Source organism: Canis lupus, chromosome X (genome assembly GCF_011100685.1).
Source record: "Canis lupus familiaris isolate Mischka breed German Shepherd chromosome X, alternate assembly UU_Cfam_GSD_1.0, whole genome shotgun sequence".
Classification (NCBI taxonomy): domain Eukaryota; kingdom Metazoa; phylum Chordata; class Mammalia; order Carnivora; family Canidae; genus Canis; species Canis lupus.
In genome coordinates this window covers 102,840,482-102,861,657 of record NC_049260.1, presented here as the reverse complement: position 1 = coordinate 102,861,657, position 21,176 = coordinate 102,840,482, and the positions used below count along the sequence as shown (strand labels likewise).

The window sequence follows — 21,176 nt, the reverse complement described above, 5'->3', positions numbered from 1 at the left end:
TTTGATCAGGAATGGATGCTGTATTTTGTCAAATGCTTTCTCTGCATCCAATGAGAGGAGCATATGGTTCTTGTTTTTTCTCTTGCTGATATGATGAATCACATTGATTGTTTTACGGGTGTTGAACCAGCCTTGTGTCCCAGGGATAAATCCTACTTGGTCATGGTGAATAATTTTCTTAATGCGCTGTTGGATCCTATTGGCCAGTATCTTGTTGAGAATTTTTGCATCCATGTTCATCAGGGATATTGATCTGTAATTCTCCTTTTTGGTGGGGTCTTTGTCTGGTTTTGGAATTAAGGTGATGCTGGCCTCATAGAACGAATTTGGAAGTACTCCATCTCTTTCTATCTTTCCAAACAGCTTTAGGAGAATAGGTATGATTTCTTCTTTAAACGTTTGATAGAATTCCCCTGGGAAGCCATCTGGCCCTGGACTCTTGTGTCTTGGGAGGTTTTTGATGACTGCTTCAATTTCCTCCCTGGTTATTGGCCTCTTCAGGTTTTCTATTTCTTCCTGTTCCAGTTTTGGTAGTTTGTTGCTTTCCAGGAATGCGTCCATTTCTTCTAGATTGCCTAATTTATTGGCGTATAGCTGTTCATAATATGTTTTTAAAATCGTTTGTATTTCCTTGGTGTTGGTAGTGATCTCTCCTTTCTCATTCATGATTTTATTAATTTGAGTCTTCTCTCTCTTCTTTTTAATAAGGCTGGCTAATGGTTTATCTATCTTGTTAATTCTTTCAAAGAACCAACTCCTGGTTTTGTTGATCTGTTCCACAGTTCTTCTGGTCTCGATTTCGTTGAGTTCTGCTCGAATCTTTATTAACTCCCTTCTTCTCTTGGGTGTAGGATCTATTTGCTGTTTTTTCTCTAGCTCCTTTATGTGTAAGGTTAGCTTTTGTATTTGAGTTCCTTCCAGTTTTTGAATGGATGCTTGTATTGCGATGTATTTCCCCCTTAGGACTGCTTTTGCTGCATCCCAAAGATTTTGAACGGTTGTATCTTCATTCTCATTAGTTTCCATGAATCTTTTTAATTCTTCCTTAATTTCCTGGTTGACCCTTTTATCTTTTAGCAGGATGGTCCTTAACCTCCACGTGTTTGAGGTCCTTCCAAACTTCTTGTTGTGATTTAGTTCTAATTTCAAGCCATTATGGTCTGAGAATATGCAGGGGACAATCCCAATCTTTTGGTATCGGTTCAGACCCGATTTGTGACCCAATATGTGGTCTATTCTGGAGAAAGTTCCATGTGCGCTTGAGAACAATGTGTATTCAGTTGAGTTTGGATGTAAAGTTCTGTAGATATCTGTGAAATCCATCTGGTCCAGTGTATCATTTAAAGCTCTCGTTTCTTTGGAGATGTTGTGCTTAGAAGACCTATCGAGTATAGAAAGAGCTAGATTGAAGTCACCAAGTATAAGTGTATTATTATCTAAGTATTTCTTCACTTTGGTTAATAATTGATTGATATATTTGGCAGCTCCCACATATGGGGCATATATATTGAGGATTGTTAAGTCCTCTTGTTGAATAGATCCTTTAAGTATGATATAGTGTCCCTCTTCATCTCTCACTACAGTCTTTGGGGTAAATTTTAGTTTATCTGATATAAGGATGGCTACTCCTGCTTTCTTTTGAGGACCATTCGAATGGTAAATGGTTCTCCAACCTTTTATTTTCAGGCTGTAGGTGTCCTTCTGTCTAAAATGAGTCTCTTGTAGACAGCAAATAGATGGGTCCTGCTTTTTTATCCAGTCTGAAACCCTGCGCCTTTTGATGGGGTCATTAAGCCCGTTCACATTCAGAGTTACTATTGAGAGATATGAGTTTAGTGTCATTATGTTATCTATTCAGTCCTTGTTTTTGTGGACTGTTCCACTGAACTTCTTCTTAAAGGGGAATTTTAAGAGTCCCCCTTAAAATTTCTTGCAGAGCTGGTTTGGAGGTCACATATTCTTTTAGTTGCTGCCTGTCTTGGAAGCTCTTTATCTCTCCTTCCATTTTGAATGAGAGCCTTGCTGGATAAAGTATTCTTGGTTGCATGTTCTTTTCATTTAGGACCCTGAATATATCCTGCCAGCCCTTTCTGGCCTGCCAGGTCTCTGTGGAGAGGTCGGCTGTTACCCTAATACTCCTCCCCATAAAAGTCAGGGATTTCTTGTCTCTTGCTGCTTTAAGGATCTTCTCTTTATCTTTGGAATTTGCAAGCTTCACTATTAAATGTCGAGGTGTTGAACGGTTTTTATTGATTTTAGGGGGGGATCTCTCTATTTCCTGGATCTGAATGCCTGTTTCCCTTCCCAGATTAGGAAAGTTTTCAGCTAGAATTTGTTCAAATACATATTCTGGCCCTCTGTCCCTTTCGGTGCCCTCGGGAACCCCAATTAAACGTAGGTTTTTCTTTCTCAGGCTGTCGTTTATTTCCCTTAATCTATCCTCATGGTCTTTTAATTGTTTGTCTCTTTTTTCCTCAGTTTCCCTCTTTGGTATCAACTTGTCTTCTATGTCACTCACTCGTTCTTCCACCTCGTTAACCCTCGTCGTTAGGACTTCTAGTTTGGATTGCATCTCATTCAATTGATTTTTAATTTCTGCCTGATTAGCTCTAAATTCTGCAGTCATGAAGTCTCTTGAGTCCTTTATACTTTTTTCTAGAGCCACCAGTAGCTGTATAATAGTGCTTCTGAATTGGCTTTCTGACATTGAATTGTAATCCAGATTTTGTAACTCTGTGGGAGAGAGGACTGTTTCTGATTCTTTCTTTTGAGGTGAGGTTTTCCTTCTAGTCATTTTGCTCAGTGCAGAGTGGCCAAAAGCAAGTTGTATTGGGAAAAAGAGAAAAAGAGAGGAGAGAAAGAAGGAAAGAAAAGAGAAAGAGGAAAAAAAAGGGAAGAAAGAAAAAAAAAACGAAAAGAAAAAAAAAGAGAAGAAAAAGAGAAAGAAAAAGAAAGGAGAAAAAAAAGGGGGTGGGGGAAGGAAACAAATCAAAAAGCAAAACAAAACAAAACAAAACAAAACAAAAGAAGAACCACCGGGGAGTATCTTCTGATTCTGTGTACTTTAAGTCCCTTGGCTTCTCCTGGAAGTTGTCAGTCTAGCTGGTGTTCTGGGGGAGGGGCCTGCTGTGCTGATTTTCAGGTGTTAGCAGTTGGGGGAGCTGCTGTGCCCCTGCCTGGTGCAGGGCTCAGTGGGGGTTGTTTACCCCGTGAGGCCGCAGGAGGAACAGCCCCAGTGGCGGGCCAGCTCTGGAAACCTGGATTCAGCTCCGGCAGGAACTCCGTCTGCAGGGCCTGGAGGCTCTGGGGCGGGGCCGCTGATCTGCTCAGCTGGGGCAGGAGCGTCCTTGCTGTCCTGGGCCCTCCCGGCCTCTGCCTGTCCCGGGGGAGGCGGGATCCTGGGCTGTGTCCCGGCGCGCTGTGCTCCGGAGCCTGCGCTGGTGGATTTGCGCTCCCGGGCCGCGCAACCCCCTCCGTGGAGCCGCCGCCCGAGCCCCTCCGAGCCGCTCCTGGAACCGCGCAGCCCCCTCCGCACGGAGCCTCTTCCTCTGCCCGAGCCCCTCCGAGCTGCTCCGGGTCCCGCCGTGCGCGCTGCAGCCCTTAGGGAGCTCGGCGCACTCTCCTGGGCGCGCAGTTGCTCTGTTACTGTCCCGGGGAGCCCGAGGGCATCCTCGCCCTTCGGGGTCCTGCTCCAACTCCCTGCGAGCCCCTTTCCGCCCGGGAAGGTCGGTGCAGCTCCTGCGTCTCCGGGACGGGGCTCTCCTGTCCTGGGGACCCTCGCCCCGGCCTCAGCCCGGCTCCTCGCGGGGCCCCTCCCCCTTGGAGGCCTTTGTTTCTTTACTTCTTTTTCCCCGTCTTCCTACCTTGATAGAAGCGCGAACTCTTCTCACTGTTGCATTCCAGGTGTTCTCTCTTTAATTCTCAGGCCGAATTCATAGATTTTCAGGATGATTGGAAGGTTTTCTAGGTAATTTGGTGGAGACAGGTGATTTGGAGACCCTACTCTTCCGCCATCTTGCTCCTCACCCCCTTCTTCAACTTCTCTTGACCAGAAAAGTTCATTTTGCATGTCACTTCAAAAGAAATGTCCCCCTTTCCTTTAAACTTTCAGTAAGCCTTATTCAGCAAATTGTGTCAAGTCACTTTTTAAAGTTATTTTAAAATAACTTATGTCTACTGGGCCCTTACTTTTTCCTTACCTGTTTTTTTTTATTTGTTTTTACTGTTCTGAGTGTTCTTAAACAATTTTAAGAATTTTGTCACCATACAGTAATTTAATATTGTCAACATCTTAAAATTAGATCTCTGAAACCAGCAATCATTTCTTACAAAGGACAGAAATGGAAAGGGAAGGATGTCCAGAAACTGCCTCACTATGTTTTCTTTCCCTTCTCCTCTCCCCTTTCCTCCCTCACTTCCTTTCTTCCTCTTCTTCTCTTTCACACACACACACACACACACACACACACACACACACACACACTGGCCTTATGTCAAACCAGATTTTCATGGTGCCATTTGGGTGGAGGTGGGGCATTTGGGGAAGAAAATGGAGAGCCTGAAGTGGAATTTGGGGCACGAGAATCAGATATGTGAAGGAAACAGTGAATTAGAGAATTTCTGAGAGCCATTAGGGACCATGGAGAAGATTTCCTTAGTTATACAAATGAGGAAAGTGAGGCCTACGGAGTTAATGCCTAAATTGGCTGACTTCTCTGGAGTCCATTGTTTTGTTTCCTATGCTAAGCCAAAGGTTAAAGTTGTGAGAATTAAGAATATAGTGTCAACATCCATGATTTGCTATCTGTCCATTAATTCATTTAGTTAATCATCATATATTTATTAACTGTTTTGTGCCAGACACTGTGCTAGGTGCTAAGGACACAATATGGCCCCCGACCTCAAGGTGTTAATAGTTTACCAAACCCTTGTGGGAAATAGAGAAGCAGAGAAATAGGCAATTACAACACAGAATGATATATTTCCATAGCATCCCCTAATCCAGTGTTAGGTAGCTGGGAATAGTGTCCTGGCAGAGGTTACCCAAGCCAAAGTGGGGCAGAGTGTTCCAGGCTGATGTTAAAGTATATGCAATCCCTGAGGCAAAAACTGAAAATGGTTCAGTATGCCTAGAGAATATAGAGTAGTTAAGGGTTGAGAGGAGGTGGTTAAGGGAGTTGGTTAAGGGGACTATAGAATATGGATGAGATTATAGAGATAAGCAGGAGCTAGGTCATAAAGGGCCTTATTTGGCCATGTCAGGGAGTTTTAAGTTCTGTGGTCTAAGAGAGATAAAATAGTCACTGAAGAGTTTTTAAGCCAGGAAGTAACATGATCACATTTGTCTTTTAGAAGGATCACTCTAGGGACACCTGGGTGGCTTAGTCAGTTGAATGTCCAACTCTTGATTTCAGTTCAGGACATGATCTTGGGGTCGTGGGATGGAGTCCCGTGTCAGGCTCCTTGCTTGGTGTGGAGCCAGCTTAAGATTCTCTCTCTCACTCTGCCCCTCCCCCCCCTCTTAAAAAAAAAGGAAGGCTCACTATCTGCAGCTGGAGAGTTGACTGGAGTTAGATAGATATGTAAGGAGGCTGTTGCATAATCTACCTGAGCTGAGATGATGATAGTTAGGATGAAATAAAGTGTTCACATTTGAGATAGGAGGTAGAGTCCATAGGACTTGGTTGCTAGATGTGGAGAACAAGTGATAAGGAAGACTATAGATAACTTCCAGTCTTCTGTACTGAACTGCTAGGCAGGTTGTGTGCTGTTTACTGACATGGAGAATGTGTAAGAGAAAGCCAGATTATTGAGTAAGAATAAGGGGTTAAATTTGAAGTACCAGGGGATGCCCGTCCCAAAAACAATCTGGACTGGAGATATAGATATCAGAGTTCTCAGCCTATATAGAGTTATGATTTGAATTATAGGATCCCCATGAGGATCATTTGCCCTTATACTTTATTTGGCCCTAGACTTCCTTTAGTTATCTGACTATAGATCCTCTCCCCATAAAATTTATATATACAATTCTGCCCACAATTTTATGAGCTTCATTGACCTCTTGAAGCACATCAGTGAAGCCTTATGATGTGTAGATTAAGAATTTGTAGTTGTGGAATAAGAAGAAAAGCATAAAGTGAAATACTGGCATCTGAGAAGTGAGTAGAGGGAGAGAAGTCCATGAAGGAGATTGAGAAAGAGAATCTGGAGAGTGAGGCAGGGGGTGGGGTTCACAGAAGGCAAGGGAAGAGTTTCAAGAGTTTCGTGGTCAGCAGAGTTAAATGCTATAGCAAGAAAGAATAAGGACTGAAAAGTGGTCACTGGCTTTAGCAATAAAGACTATCCGTGACATTTGCAAGGGTTGTTTCAGTAGAATGGTGTGGACAGAATGGAGTGATTAAGGAGTGGATAAGAGGAGAGGAAGTGGGAATAGTGAGTGAGTGCTGGCCATGTTTCCAAGAGGTGGAATATGGAGGAGAGGCTTGTCTTTTGTTCATTTAAGGCAGAATTGAGGGTACGAAGTATCTTTTAGAATTTTCTTTAAATTTGTCATGTCATTTTCTGATTTTTTACCACCAAAAAAGAAAAGAACAAATAAACCAAAGAACTTAGGCCTATAAGAAATGGAGTTTCACAGATTTCCAGTGCTTCTAATATTAATAAATGATGAACTGTGGTTTTAAATCTCTACAGTTCTCTATCTCTTCTTCAGTTTTGCTTAAGGTATCCATCTACCCAGAATCCACAATGCCTCAGGCAGTACTAAATTAGCACTATAGGTGTATTCAGGCCAGCCTGGCTGGGAATGAGAGAGGCAATAAGGTTGGCTTTAGACCCTTGATTGAGAAGCCAGCTTTGTAATACTCAGCTTAGTAATTATGGGGGCTTTGTGTTTGCAGGCGTGAACCTTAGTTAAGCTTTGTCTTAGGTTTTCCAAAACAGCTGGGGCTTTTGGTCTATGAAGACATTGATTTGCGTCTCCAGGGGCTATGCATAAATCAAACTGGGAAAGAGGGAGGAGGAGTGAATTTCTTTGTATGAATCCCAGCTCCCTGTTAACTGTTTAATTGAGGAGAAGGAAAGAGTCCTATGACAATTACTGAATTAGGGATGCACTATTATCTTCTGCTTGATGTATTCTTGCTTGGTGTATTTATGCTAAGAAAGGCAGTAAACCCTGTCTCCCTTAAGAAGGCCCTGCTTTGTTGACCTTCCAACTGAAATGTAGACTCAGATTTCACAGTTCCTGTTGTTTCAAAGGGAGGCTTAATGTTGGTGGTGATGGTTGTTAATTTAAACTTTGGTCCTCTTTTCTTACCATCTGCTGTGTAGTGGCCTCTCTGTCATAGTTCAGGGATAACACCAAGAATCCCATCTGGGGAAAGCAGCGTTATGACATCGGCCTTTGGAAATTCTGCTGTTCCTTCCCCTCTAGTCACGGAGAAGGTAATTGGGAGATCACATCATCATGGAAGGAATGTCACATTGGAGTGAATTAATGATGGGAAGTGAGCCTGGACCTAAATTCTTCTGACCTTTAGAAATATCAACATAAAAAAAGAAGTATCAGCATAAATGATGCTGTGGTGAGCCAAGGTTTCCCCTTCCCCCACTATTTTGGTTTTATCTTTCAGCTATTGCGTTAATTTAACAAGAATGCCAAAATGTTGAAAAACTGAAGTTTTTCATAGTTTTCTTGTGTTCATGTGTGCTGCCTTTTTAGTCTAAAAAGGATAAATAGGTGATAGCAAATAGGATATACTCTTTAAAATACTGTAGGTATTCCCACTCTAACAGCATGTGTGTGTGTGTGTTTTATTAAACATTCTTAACATTCAAGAACATGATCATACAGGGAAAGGATTGTATTCTCCTCTAAAATGGTCCTGTGATGCCATTGTCAGAGTTCAGATACCAGAATTCACAGCCCATGACTCAATATGGTGTTTCTTGAGTTAGAAGCTAAAACCCACAAATTTTATCAGTATTTTATGGGATTTTTTTATTATTAAGTATAACCAGCAATGTTTCTTCTCAAGACTTCTATGGGTAATATATCTATAAATTTAATACAAGTAGAGTAACAGCTTTCATAGACTATCTTCTTGAAGATTGTTAAAAAAAGAGGGTAGCCTATCTAAAAGATCAGCCTGCACATTGGAAATTTCTCATAAACCAATTACTTTATATGCACCAAGAATAAAAAGGCATTGCTCTATAGTAGTTTTGATTACTACCTTAAGATTTAAATTAATAACAGAAATTCTAAACATGCTTATGACATGTTTATGATCACTGACACAAGGTGATGGGTGATGTATATTCTTAGATATTCTCACAGCATAATACTAAGTGGAGCTATGAGGAATGTAATGTCTACTCAAGATCAGGTTCCAAGCCATTTCCTATGGTTAATACATTATAAACATTCTTGCGTAATGCAGCTGTCTCTGTTGTACCTCAGCTGCAGATGTTGAGTTCTCCCCTTCAGCTTGGCTATATAACGATAATCTCTATAAAACACAATTTCATTAACTGCTTTAAAATTATATAAGCAAGAGATTGGGAATAAATATTCAACTGTTTCAGTTTTCTATTTAAGTTACAAACATTGTTTAAAAATCTCATTTTGTCTGGGCTGGTCCTCAGCAATAACTGATTAAAAAGATAAATATGGTGTGGGAAAATATAGTTTTTAAATTATCCATAAGGCACAAAATAGAACTATATATTTTTAGATCCAGAAGAAACACTACAAATTGTCTAATCCAACGCTCTCCTTTTACTGAGGAGGAAACTATGATCCAAATAGGTTAAATGACTTACCCAGGATCATATAGTAAGTTAGCAGCATACATAGGGTACTATCTCAAGTGCCATGACTCTTGCTTAGTGATCTTCTCAGTATTCTGTACTGCCTTCAGGAAGTTGGAAAGGTGGAAACTGAACTCCAGCCTTATACTTTCAAATCATATGCTCTATCTCTCTACATGCCTGGAGGTGCTTAATCAGTACTAACCAACAAGATTAAAATTATTATCTTTTTAAAAAATATTTTATTTATTCATTCATGAGAGACACAGAGAGAGAGAGAGAGAGAGAGAGGCAGAGACACAGGCAGGGAGAAGCAGGCCCCATGCAGGGAGCCCGATGTGGGACTCGATTCCGGGTCTCCAGGATCACACCCTGGGCTGAAGGTGGCACTAAGCCGCTAAGCCACCTGGGCTGCCCAAAATTATTATCTTTTTAATTCAATAAGTTACTTAGGAAAGCAACCACATAAAATGAATTGGAAGAGACACTTTGGCAGTAATGCCCATCAGTATAAGTGGCAGGAATTAGATTCGCTGCATTATTATGCTTCACAACCTGCTAAGAAAGCAGAGTCCCAGGAAAGAGCTACTGGATCTGGCCAGTACAACTGCTCTGATTCAATAAGTAACTTGAAGTTTTGATGGAATCGATCACTCATTAGCCTGTGGGCCAGGAAAAAGGAAATCAATAAGCAAAAAAAAAATCATGGTGATAAGAGAATACACCTAACCCCTGCCTTGCCCACATATGCCTTTAGCTGAGCTGTATCTTCCCAAGATTAAAGAACCTTAAGATTGAAGTCCCGCTCTACTCTCATGGCATACATGGGTCACACCTCTGGAATAATACTTTCTATCCCAGGTACTACATCTTAAGAAAAATACTTGACCAACTAGAATAAAACAGAGATGGTCAGGGGCTGGAAAACCTGTCATATTAAGAAAAGTTAGAAACTTTGATTTTGCACCTGGATAAGAGAAGACTTAGACATGGAGAATAGGAAGGAAATTGACGTATTTTAAGTACCTACTATGTGCGAGGCACTTTGCACATACCTCCTTTCATCCTCATATAATCCTATTATGACTACCTCCTAATACAGTTAAGAGTAATAATACATGTTAAGAGTAAGATAAACTAATAATACATGTTAAGAGTAAGATAAACTCAAAGACCCATTTCAACTCTAAAATTATATGAATATAAGTTGGTACATCTACTAGTTAGTGAGCAGCCATGCCCTTTCTAGGCTTTTTGTGGACTTAGTTGGGTATTCAAACCTCACAGTTGGACAGGCTTTACTTCTGTTACTATGTGGACTAGCTTCAGCCTGGGTGAAGTACAAACAAATGCTCTGGTCCATCAAATGGAGAGAAGCCATTTCAAGGGTTTATTGCAAGAATAAATTCAGAAATCACTGGACAAGGTCAAAAGAAATCCATTAATGAAAATTGATTAGCCTCCAGTGTTCTCTTTTCTAATCACAACAGTTTATAATCCAAATGAATTTAGTACCCACTTTCAAATTCCAACTCTTTCATCTTTATCTTAATAATTCTTTGTATTAACTTGCCATATGGTTCTTCCTTTTCCAATCTTATGATAATGTCATTTATTCATTCAGATAACTTTGTATTTCTAATATTGGCCAATTACAAAAGCCATCTGTGATTCATATAGCATCCTCACCTGGATCACAAAGGGTTTCATTTAATTTAAAAATACATGCCATCAGGAAAATAACCCACAGATACAGATAACTACCTAACCCTATCTCCCTCTCACTCAGCCTTCCCTTTCCTTTTTTTTGACTAACTTTCTAAAATAAAGTATTTCATGAGAAAAATGAGCTCTTTAGGAATCCCATTACTGTTAGTGGTAGAAGTGAGAAGACACTATCATTAACCTCCTTTGCTCAGTGGCTCTTGAGAGAATTGGAAAGGCAGCTAGGAGTATGGCTTATCATCACTTCCTGTGGCAGAAATGACAGTGGGTTGTCACCCAGGAAGGCAAAGGGGCAGAGAGAAGCTAGTCAAGAGTGGCTCTAGAGAAATACAAACATAAAAACCTAAGACTTTTCAATCAGTTGCTTCTCAAACTGGCTGGAATCCCTGTAGAAAGCTGAGTCTTTGAATGTGTCCCTTCTTTCTGGAGACTTACAAATCAGTTTGGTATTGTGTATTGTACAAAGGATAATAAATCAGAGTCCATCTCCACTGATTGTGATCCAATGTGTCTTGCCAAAGTTATGTGAAGTTTTTATAAAATTCCCACATGCTCAATCCCCTAGAGAAGGGAATTCACTAACTGTGGTCCACTTAAGTTTCACAGCTAGCCTCTCAATTTAACTTTACTAAAAGCACCAGTGATATTTCAGAAACAATATATGAGGCTTATATTATTAGAACCATTTTTATTGACCTGAGGCCTTTGATTTAGTCACCCATAAACACTTTCTTCAGAAATTCCATGATTCTGGGCTTAGCAGTGACCCTGTAAAATGGTTTTCTCTCTATTTAGTTCTTGCCAACTTAGCCTCGACCTGGAGGTCCAAATACTTGCAGACTGTCATCTTTAGTGAAGATTAACTGAAGTCTCTCTTTGGCTGATGGTGAAGGAGAGTTCAAAGACTGTGCTGGCAGCACCATTTGCAATCACACAAAAAAGTCCTCCTTTTGAAATCTTCTCTCTTTTTCTAGCAGATCTGCTTGTGTCAGGGATACACTTTTTAGCAGAATCTATTCCTTACATTGCTTTCATTGTACATTATCCCCAAAGGTGAAACATTCATGGTAATACAAATGATATAACTTATGTCAGTAGAGTAATAGAATGTCAGGGATAAATGGAATGTTATAGAACTTATAGCTTGATCTCCTTGTTTTATAGATGAGGAAACTAGGCCCAGAGATGTTGAATGACTCATCTGAAGTCTTATAATTAATTAGTGTCAGAGCCTAGAGTAGAATGCAGGTCTCAGGACTCCTGATCAAGTTCTTTTTCTATTTGGTGATGCTGCTTCATGCCTAGCTAATTCACTTAAGATTTATCTGTTATAAATATATATATAAGTATATATTATATAGATACGTCTGTTATATATATCATGAGTGGCAACATAGCCTAACAGATAGGAGTAGGTCTGAGTCTGGATTTTACCCCTTATTACTTGTGTGAATTTACACATCTAAATTAATCTCTGAGCTTCAGTTGCTCATCTGTAAAACTGAAATAACACTCACCTGTTAAAATTATGGTGAGAATTAAATGAGAAAATATATATAAAGTACTTCACATAGTGCCCTACACATAGTAAACTCTCAGTGAATGATTGCTATTTTTACTATATAGCTTTTTTCTATATAACTCATTCAATTTCCCCTCCCCAATCCCTAGGATGAGAATTCTCTTGGAAATCTTAATTTTATTAAACTAGTATGCAAATATGTTAAAATGTAGCAAAATTCTTTTAGCTAACCTGAGTCTAGTGTATCAGGTTTTTTGCTAAGTTAATTGCAATCTAATTTGGTTCTGTTCAGTATCACATCTATTTCCACAAACAGGAAATTGTCTTTTCTAGATTTTGATTGGCAGGAATGGCCTTATAAACTACTGAATTACATTAGTGTTGCTTGGAACAGACACTTTCGTTATAAGCCTCTGTTCCTAGGTGTTTATCTTTCATAAAATTACCCTTTGGGCTGAAATATTTTCAACTTGTTTTGTATTTCAGATGAGATGGAAAAAAATTGGAGGGTTGGAAAAAGTGGAAAATTTTCTTATAACATTTTATTTGACTACTGAGCAATCACATTTAAGATTTTCCTGTTTGCTCCTATGTTTTCAAAATGTTGAAACCCCATTAGAACTCAGAAACACACAGCAGAATTATTTTAAAGAACAGCTTGCAGAAATTCCACAGGAAGCAACTGTGTGTATATGAGATCAGAGTCTTATGAAGACATGGTACCTGGCCCCAGAAGCTTTCTTTTTCAAATTATCTTTGACAATCCAGATTTTAAAAAATAGATTTATTTAAATTGGGCCATACTTTTTTGTATTATCAAACTATCTTCCTTTTCCAACTTCGTTGAGAAATATTTGTCAGGAAAAAACAGAGGTACAAAGTAAACAAAAAGAAAAGATCACAGAGGAATAAAGGAAAAGAAGTATTTGTAAATGGAGTGGGAGACTCAACTAAGAGGCTAGGGAAAGGCTAATCAGAGATTTCCAAGATGAGAAGCCAGAGCCCAGTGAATGCCCTGGTCATTTTGGTCAAATCACTGTCACCAGGATCTAAGAAAGGTGGGCTACCATTGCAAGGTGAACTTTGTTCATTAGAGATAGTCGCAACTACTGGGAGTTGTGACTGAGGAACTGAGAGGGCAGTGGAGGCAGCTGACAGAAAGCAAGCATTTAGGTGAGACTTAGGCATAGAAGTGGAGGACAGAAACATCAAAAGCAGCAAGAACACATAGATGCAAAGGTTGGGCACTAGAGTAGAAGCTAGAGAAAGGAGGAACAACAAGGGACTGTGTGATCACCTGAACTAGAGCTACGTGTGTATTACAAAATGAAGTGCAACTTACCTTAACAACCTCCATTTAAATTGTAAACTGTATCAGAGTAGTACTGATCATGTTTGTTTACTGCTATATCCCCCATACCAAGAGCTATGCTTGGCTCACAGTAGGTCCTCACTAAATATTTGTTGAATAAATGATCTGTATAGAAATTTAAGCTTTCCTCCTACCAGAGTAAAGATCATTATATATGTGAACTGCATGATTGTGCTGCATGGGAGTAATGGGAAGAAAAAGGTGAAGAAGGACCTTATTAAACCCAAGATGCAAAGCAAATGGCGGTGGAGACCCAGGCTCAGGGCAGGGATGGTTTGGAGGGCCTGCCTTTAGAAAGTGTTCCATTTGCCTTAGTTACTCAGAATAAAATTGCCTTCATTTTTCAGACCTCCTTTCCCTGGGTCCTGAGCTGTGCTATGCTGGGAGTAGAAAGGAGGGAAGCCAAAGTCAGGTTGTCCTAAAGAAGAGGCTCCCCATTTGACATCTTACCTGTAATGGATAGCCTATGGTTGCTGTTCCATTGCCTGATTAAAAACAAAAAAGGAACAGCCTTAGAAATCAGAAGGCCTTCTATCCTGTTATTCTTTTAAACTCATTTGAACTGGTGCGTCTCTGTGGGCTTGTTATGCCAGCTTCTAGAACAGTGCCTAGTACCTAGCAGGTACTCAGTAAATATTTGTTGAATGAATGACTCTGCCTGGTTATGCAGTTTTGAAAGACTACCCACGATGCTGGGGCCTTTTCCATAGTCCCTTAAAGAACACAGGGCTGTATCAGGATAAACAATTATGAAGAAATCAGAGAAAAGGAATGGAAAGTAATAATAATATCATATATGCCTGAATTCTGGTGCATTTTGGGGAATCCCTATGTGTCTCAGATGAGTTACAATTCCAAATCAATGTATAAAGCAGTTATTTTCAATGTGCAGTGATAAGACTCAAGAAAGTTTAATACCTCCTTCTAGGATGAAAAGGAAATTTTGTGTTCTTTATATGTGTCATTATACCTGAATACTTACACCTGGGGATGAAACTGTTAAAATATTTGTGTCTTTCTTGTGTTTCTCTGGCCCATCAGTTAATAGATTATACTTAGATACGTAATTCAAGACTTCCTCACTCCTAATCCCATAAGCATCTGAGCATAACCAACGTTTTGCTAGAAGGGGGTGGTGTGTGTAGGCAGATATGCTTTCTACAGGATGAAAGTTGGAATTTGAATCCCAAAAGGTTTATAGGCAGGTTTTGGAGGCTCCCACTCTAGAAGTCAGGAAGCAAAATATCATGGGCAATATTTTTAATACTAGGCTAGGATGTGAAACTAGTACAGGAAATGTAGAACAAGAACATTTGGCAACCTTGTGCTTCCTGTCTAAAATAACTATTATAGAATATTTGTAGGAGGTAGTATGCTATAGTGAATTCTATCATTTTCCTTATTAGACTCCTTATACTACTGAATTTTCTGTATATTATAGATTTTTTCTCTTATATTTTGCTTAGAAAAGTCATGTCCCAACTGTGTATGTATAAGAGGATATCTATATTTAGTTTTACTTTTAGGTGCATTTGTTTTCCTGAGTTACAGCTTCAACAGCTGACATGGTATTGTTTGGGTAAGACATCCTTAGAATAAACCACTGTTTATTTTGAGCACTATAAGGTTTCTGATGGGAATACTGTAAACTCCAGCTCTAAACTGATGTTGAAGAATCAATAAACTACTTAGCAGAGGAATAAATGACTCAAGGTAAAAATAACCAAGTAAAATCTAACTCCCACTTTCTGTTCAAGCATGTATAGTGAGAAGAAAAATATTTGACAAAGGGAGCCTTAAATGGTTATCATCTTCAAGGTCCTGTCCCTCATCTGGGTTAACTTTGCAGATTATTTTTTTCTTTCATTCAGAAAGAGATCTTCAAGAAGGAAGTCAAAATCTGCTGGTTACAATTTGACAAAATGTTTGGGATCATGAAACCAGCCAGATTCTTTTCCTAGAGAAGTCAGAATTATTTCCCCCATGGAGGCTATCTTTATTTGCTAGGAATATATCAGTCATTGTAGAGGACCTAAAGAACTCTTGACCTCTTGGATTCTTCCTTTTTTGGTTTATTCTAAGGACTCTGTCTCTCCTCATTTGATCATTATTTTGTGTATTTTTCAATGGGATCCAGAGATTCATTAATTCATTTCATAATTCAACAAAAATGTATTGAGTAACTGCTTGGTGCCAGATACTCTGTTAAATATTGTAAAAACCACAGTAATAACAGAAATAAATGAGTACATATATAAAATTCTTACTAATGGTGGTAAGTGCAAGGACATACAGCTACGGAAGGGAAAAAAATGGCAGGACCCACTTAGATAACTTTTTAAGATTTTATTTATTTATTCATGAAAGACAGAGAGAGAGAGAGAGAGAGAGAGAGAGAGAGGCAGAGACACAGACAGAGAAGCAGACTCCATTCAGGAAGCCCGATGTAGGACTCAATCCTGGAACTCCAGGATCATGCCCTGAGCCAAAGGCAGGCACTAAACCACTGAGCCACCCAGGTATCCCAAGACCTACTTAGATATTATGGAAGGAAGGTTTCTCTGAAAAGATGCATTTCACTGCTGGGGATTTATCCCAAAGATACAGATGCAATGAAACGCCGGGACACCTGCACCCCGATGTTTATAGCAGCAATGTCCACAATAGCCAAACTGTGGAAAGAGCCTCGGTGTCCATCGAAAGATGAATGGATAAAGAAGATGTGGTCTATGTATACAATGGAATATTACTCAGCCATTAGAAATGGCAAATACCCACCATTTGCTTCGACGTGGATGGACCTGGAGGGTATTATGCTGAGTGAAATAAGTCAATTGGAGAAGGACAAAAATTGTATGGTCTCATTCATTTGGGGAATATAAAAAATAGTGAAAGGGAATAAAGGGGAAAGGAGAAAAAAATGAGTGAGAAATATCAGAAAGGGAGACAGAACATGAGAGACTCCTAACTCTGGGAAACAAACTAGGAGTGGTGGAAGGGGAGGTGGGCAGGAGGTGGGGGGTGACTGGGTGACGGGCACTGAGGGGGGCACTTGATGGGATGAGCACTGGGTGTTATTCTATATGTTGGCAAATTGAACACCAGTAAAAATAAATTTATTAAAAAAAAGATGCATTTCAAGCTGAGGTGTGATGAAGGAGAAGGCGTCTGTCACACAAATGGCCTGGGAAACAGCAAGCACAGGTTAAGGCAAGAAAAGCTCTGTATGTAGCAGGAAGAGGGAAACCCAGCATAGTTGACGGAAAGGGAACATGGCATGAAATAGGGTTGGGAGAAGTAAACGTTGCCACATCAAACAAGGTTTATAGACCTTATGAAGTTTGGATTTTATTCTAAAAGCAGTGGGAATCCATAGAAAGATCTTAAGCACAGGAGTTATATGAATTGTTTTATATTTTTTATAAAGACTACTTCAACTGCCTGTGGAGAGTGAGTGAAAGGTGGATAAGAATGGAAGCACAAGAGCTAATTCAGCTATTTAATTTTTGCAGTAATCTAGGTAAGAGAAAGTGCTGACTTGGATAAAAATGATGTTAGCTATAGGGCACCTGGGTAGCTCAGTCGATTGAGTGTCTGACTCTTGATTTCGGCTCAGGTCATGATCTCAGGGTTGTGAGATCAAGCCCTGTGTCAGGCTCTGTGCTCAGTGGGAAGTCTGTTCAAGATTCTCTCTCCCTCTCCTTCTGTCCCTCCCCCTATGCTTATGCTCTCTCTCTCTCTCAGATAAATAAATCTTTTTAAAAAATGATGGTAGCAAAGATGAAAAGAAATGGGAAAATTCAAAAGGCAGGATTTACTGATGGTTGGGAAATACAGGATTTTGAAAGGCTGACTTCCAGTAGAAAGGGGAAAAATGATGATGCAGAAGAAATGGAATATCAGCAGGAGCAAAGTCTTTGAGCAGGCAAGAGAGGATGGCATTGAGGGATGCTCCTTCCACTTCAGCAAGACAGAAGAGAAAGAATAGATAAGGATGTAGGTCAGTGTGTGTGTAGATTTGGTGGTGGGAAGATGAGAGAGCTCTTTCTGATGGCTTTTGTTTTCTCCACAAAATATAAGGCAAGATCATCAGCAAAAAGCAGGAAGCAAGAGAAGAATGGGAAAGATGTGGAAGGATTGAGGAGAGAGGTGAAGATATATCATAGTCACTTTGAAGGGTAGGAAAGCAAGTTTAATGCAGAAGTAGCATTGCGGGGCAGAGATGAGTGTTCAGTTGAGGTTTGTGATCATGAATACTTTAAATGAAAATAAAGCCCATCCACTCAGCTATGTGAATTTTCTGCAGTCGTGTTCAGTAGCTCAGGTGCAGGTTCACAAAAGGCAGTTTAATTCTACTCCTATATTACTATATGAGTGTATCCGGAAGAGCATAATGTGGTAGAATGGAACAAATGTGTGACTAGGGTTGAGAGGACATGGGCTGTAATGCAGTCTCAAACTACCTGTAAACCATGTGACTTTAGGCAAGCCAGTTTAAACTTGCTCTGCCTCTGTTTTCTCATTGGTAAGATAAGAAGTTTGGACCAAATAATCTTTAAGGTTCTTTCTGGCTCTAAAACTGTGTGATTATTTTTTTTCCCTTGGGACAATTCCTAATCTCAACCAATTTCTCATTAATATAGTGTTGTGATTAAGCGTGTATACTCTGGAGCCAGACTGCTTGGATTTGGATTCTAGCTCCACCACTTCCCACCTTTGTGACCTTGAGTAAGTCATTTCACTTTTTAGTGCCAGTTTTTTCATCTTTGCATTGGGCATTAAAATACCACATATTTTACTTAGTAGGGTTACTGTAAGGATTAAATGGGTCAATGCCTGTGACACTCTTAGAACAGTGCCTGTACTGGGATCCCTGGGTGGCGCAGCGGTTTGGCGCCTGCCTTTGGCCCAGGGCGCGATCCTGGAGACCCGGGATCGAATCCCACGTCGGGCTCCTGGTGCATGGAGCCTGCTTCTCCCTCTGCCTGTGTCTCTGCCTCTCTCTCTCTCTCTCTGTGACTATCATAAATAAATAAAAATTGAAAAAAAAAAAAAAAAAAAAAAAAAAGAACAGTGCCTGTACTGTGCCCTCAACAAGTGTTAGCCATTACTCCCAACAAGTTCTGGTTCTGCAACATCTCTTCAGCCATAAAATATCTGAAAACTTGGAATTTCTTCTGCTTGCAGGCATGCATACCACCTGACACCATATTTAGACTACTTAATTTTGTTTCAGTTTGGCAGTGTGGCATAGAAAAATGACGCTGGGACAAGATGAGCCTTGGTTTAAATCCTGAGCCTGCCATTTACTTAGCTGTGAGATCTTGGGTAAATAAATTAATGAGCTGATATTCAAATTCCTCTCCTACAAAATGAGGACAATAGTAATATTTTCTGATAGTTTGTGGGAGAATTGAAATGAGATAGTGCATGTGACATATGTGATAATACAGGGTTTGGCATATGGTAGGCATTTAATTAAAGCAATTATTGTGATTCTGGTACCCTGCCCTAATATTTATCCTGTTATGTCAGTTCTTGAGGTATAGGCAACTTTGGTTTGTGTTACTGACGTGTTTCTGAAGCACAGAGGAGCAACAAGTATCCCATCAGAGAGAGAGAGCTGAAAAAAAATGTATTAGCCAGTACCTTAGAGACAGGGTAAAACTAGAAGGGCTAGAATAAAGGGGTGCACGTTGTTATTTGTTACAATAAATACTGTAAACACGTAGATTTATTTTTAACATTGAAATCTTCCTTTAGAGTTTGAAAATTGCCTGCCAGTGAGAGCAGGTTAATAAAGCTAAGGAAAATGGGATGCATGATCTCCTCCAGTATGTCTGAGAAGGTTTCCATTGCCTTCCATGTCTGGACAAAGGCACCTCCCACGGATCCCTGCTGATCAAGCTCCAGGGAAGCGGTTGTTCCTGTGAGGTCCTTGAGCTCTTTGGTGGAAAGACGTCATGTGAGGCTGCAAATGTAATAAAATATTATTCATATCTGACTCTCAGAAAACTGCTTTGGAAGCAGCACCTACTTTGCTTCCTATGTTTGAAAACACCCTACTGAGTTGTATTGATTTCTTTAAGGAAAAGAAATATGGAGGGGAACAGCTCATTCCTATGCTTTCGTGTACCAGTAATCAAACCAAATCATTTATAAGGCTCAACAAGGAGCTCACATAATATCAATGTTTTAATCTCAGTGTTATTTTCCACATGGTCTTAATTATGAAAATGAATCAGACCCAACTTTTTTTCTTATTATAGTTCGAAAAATATCATACTTAATTCTTCTAGCTGAAATCTCAATCATTCTTGTTAAATGCATTTCATCTTATCAGCCTGCTGATTTCTTCTACTGAACTAAATGACCAATGTTAATGCAAGACTTTATCAACTTAAATGAAAAGTAAACTTCCATCCCAGTCCTAATATCCCACCTTGTATGTGCTAGTTCAATAAGTAACTTTTTGAGAGCCTGCAAAAGCAGAAACTAGATTTCCTTTTTGAGAGCCTGCAAAAGCAGATTAGTCCCTATGAATTAAGGACTTCCTTTCTGCCTGATATTTGCTTTTATTTCTTGCTACAGCTCTAAAAAGATTGTGATAGTACTTGTGATCTTACTAGGATACACTATTCTAGTAGCTGGAGCATCAGCTTGGATATTGTGGTACCATTTGCAGTTGGGCAAGTTCACTTCATTTTTCAGTCCATTTCCCCTCCAGAAAAATGACAGTGATAATATTTGTCCTTATCTACTTTGCTTAGAGGTTGTAAGACTAAATGAAACATGGATGGAAGCAGTTTGAGCAAAAAGGCAAAAATCTGAAAAATTATGACTCCTCAGGAATTATTTAGGCATACTCGTATTTGTGTTCTTAGAAAGTCCCTCCCTCTCCATAAACACATGAGTAGTATACTCCATCACCATCAAATTTAAAGAAACACACAGACACAGACCTTCATGTTATCTAATATACTTTTAAAAATGATTACCTTGCACTGTGTAGAATTTGATCAACACATTAATATACTTATATCTGGCTATCTATTTATGTATCCATCACTGGTATATTCAGCAAATATTTGTCAAATTCCTGCTATGTGCCAGGTACTGTGCTTTGCTGGATGAAAATTTTAAGAATCAAGACAGGACTGATTCAGGGCTCATGAGTTATGGTCTAGTAAGTGAGACAACAGACAGTTAAAATAAAGTTTAAGTATTGTCATGGGTGATTATCAGAGTGTAATAGAATACCAAGCAGGAGTATAGAACCTGAGATGTGGAGGATAGAGAAGGTGGAAAGACTTCCCATGGAAGTGATAGCTAAGGCCCCAAGATAATGAGTCATTGTAGCCTCACAAAGATGAGGAGGGAAGAGTATTTCAGAGGGGACAGTATCACTGCACAGCTTTTGAGCATTCTGGAGTGTGTATCCACATTGAGAAATCAGCCCATTTATAGGTACCTCCACTTACATTTGAAGGAACTTCATGGCTTTTCAAACCTTGTGTATTATTGGCTCTGTTACTGGATACACTGTAAAAATGAAACCCAGCCTTAGCATGAACTGATTTTACTCTTTGATTACTTTTCTAACTCCTAAAAGTCAAGTTCTCAATTTCAAATGTTTTACTAGGGCTTTCTTGTGGTTCTGAGTGTTGTTTATTTTGGTTATCACAGTTGCAGATAATTGCACATTTGCATTTAACATGAATTTAAATGCTTTTAATGAGT

The 21,176-nt window shown here is 39.6% G+C and overlaps 1 protein-coding gene across 11 annotated transcripts in view; it reads left to right on the top strand.

Annotated features, from left to right (window-relative positions):
* ENOX2 (ecto-NOX disulfide-thiol exchanger 2) overlaps positions 1 to 21,176 on the top strand; it is a 284,213-nt gene that overhangs the window by 61,135 nt on the left and 201,902 nt on the right. For 3 of the 11 annotated variants that reach the window (XM_038588300.1, XM_038588303.1, XM_038588298.1), the window contains exon 3: positions 18,080 to 18,164. The exons of the other annotated variants lie outside the window; for them this stretch is intronic. The gene's annotated coding sequence lies outside the window, so the exon portion shown is untranslated. The remainder of the gene's footprint in view (positions 1 to 18,079; positions 18,165 to 21,176) is intronic. 11 annotated transcript variants of the gene reach the window in all.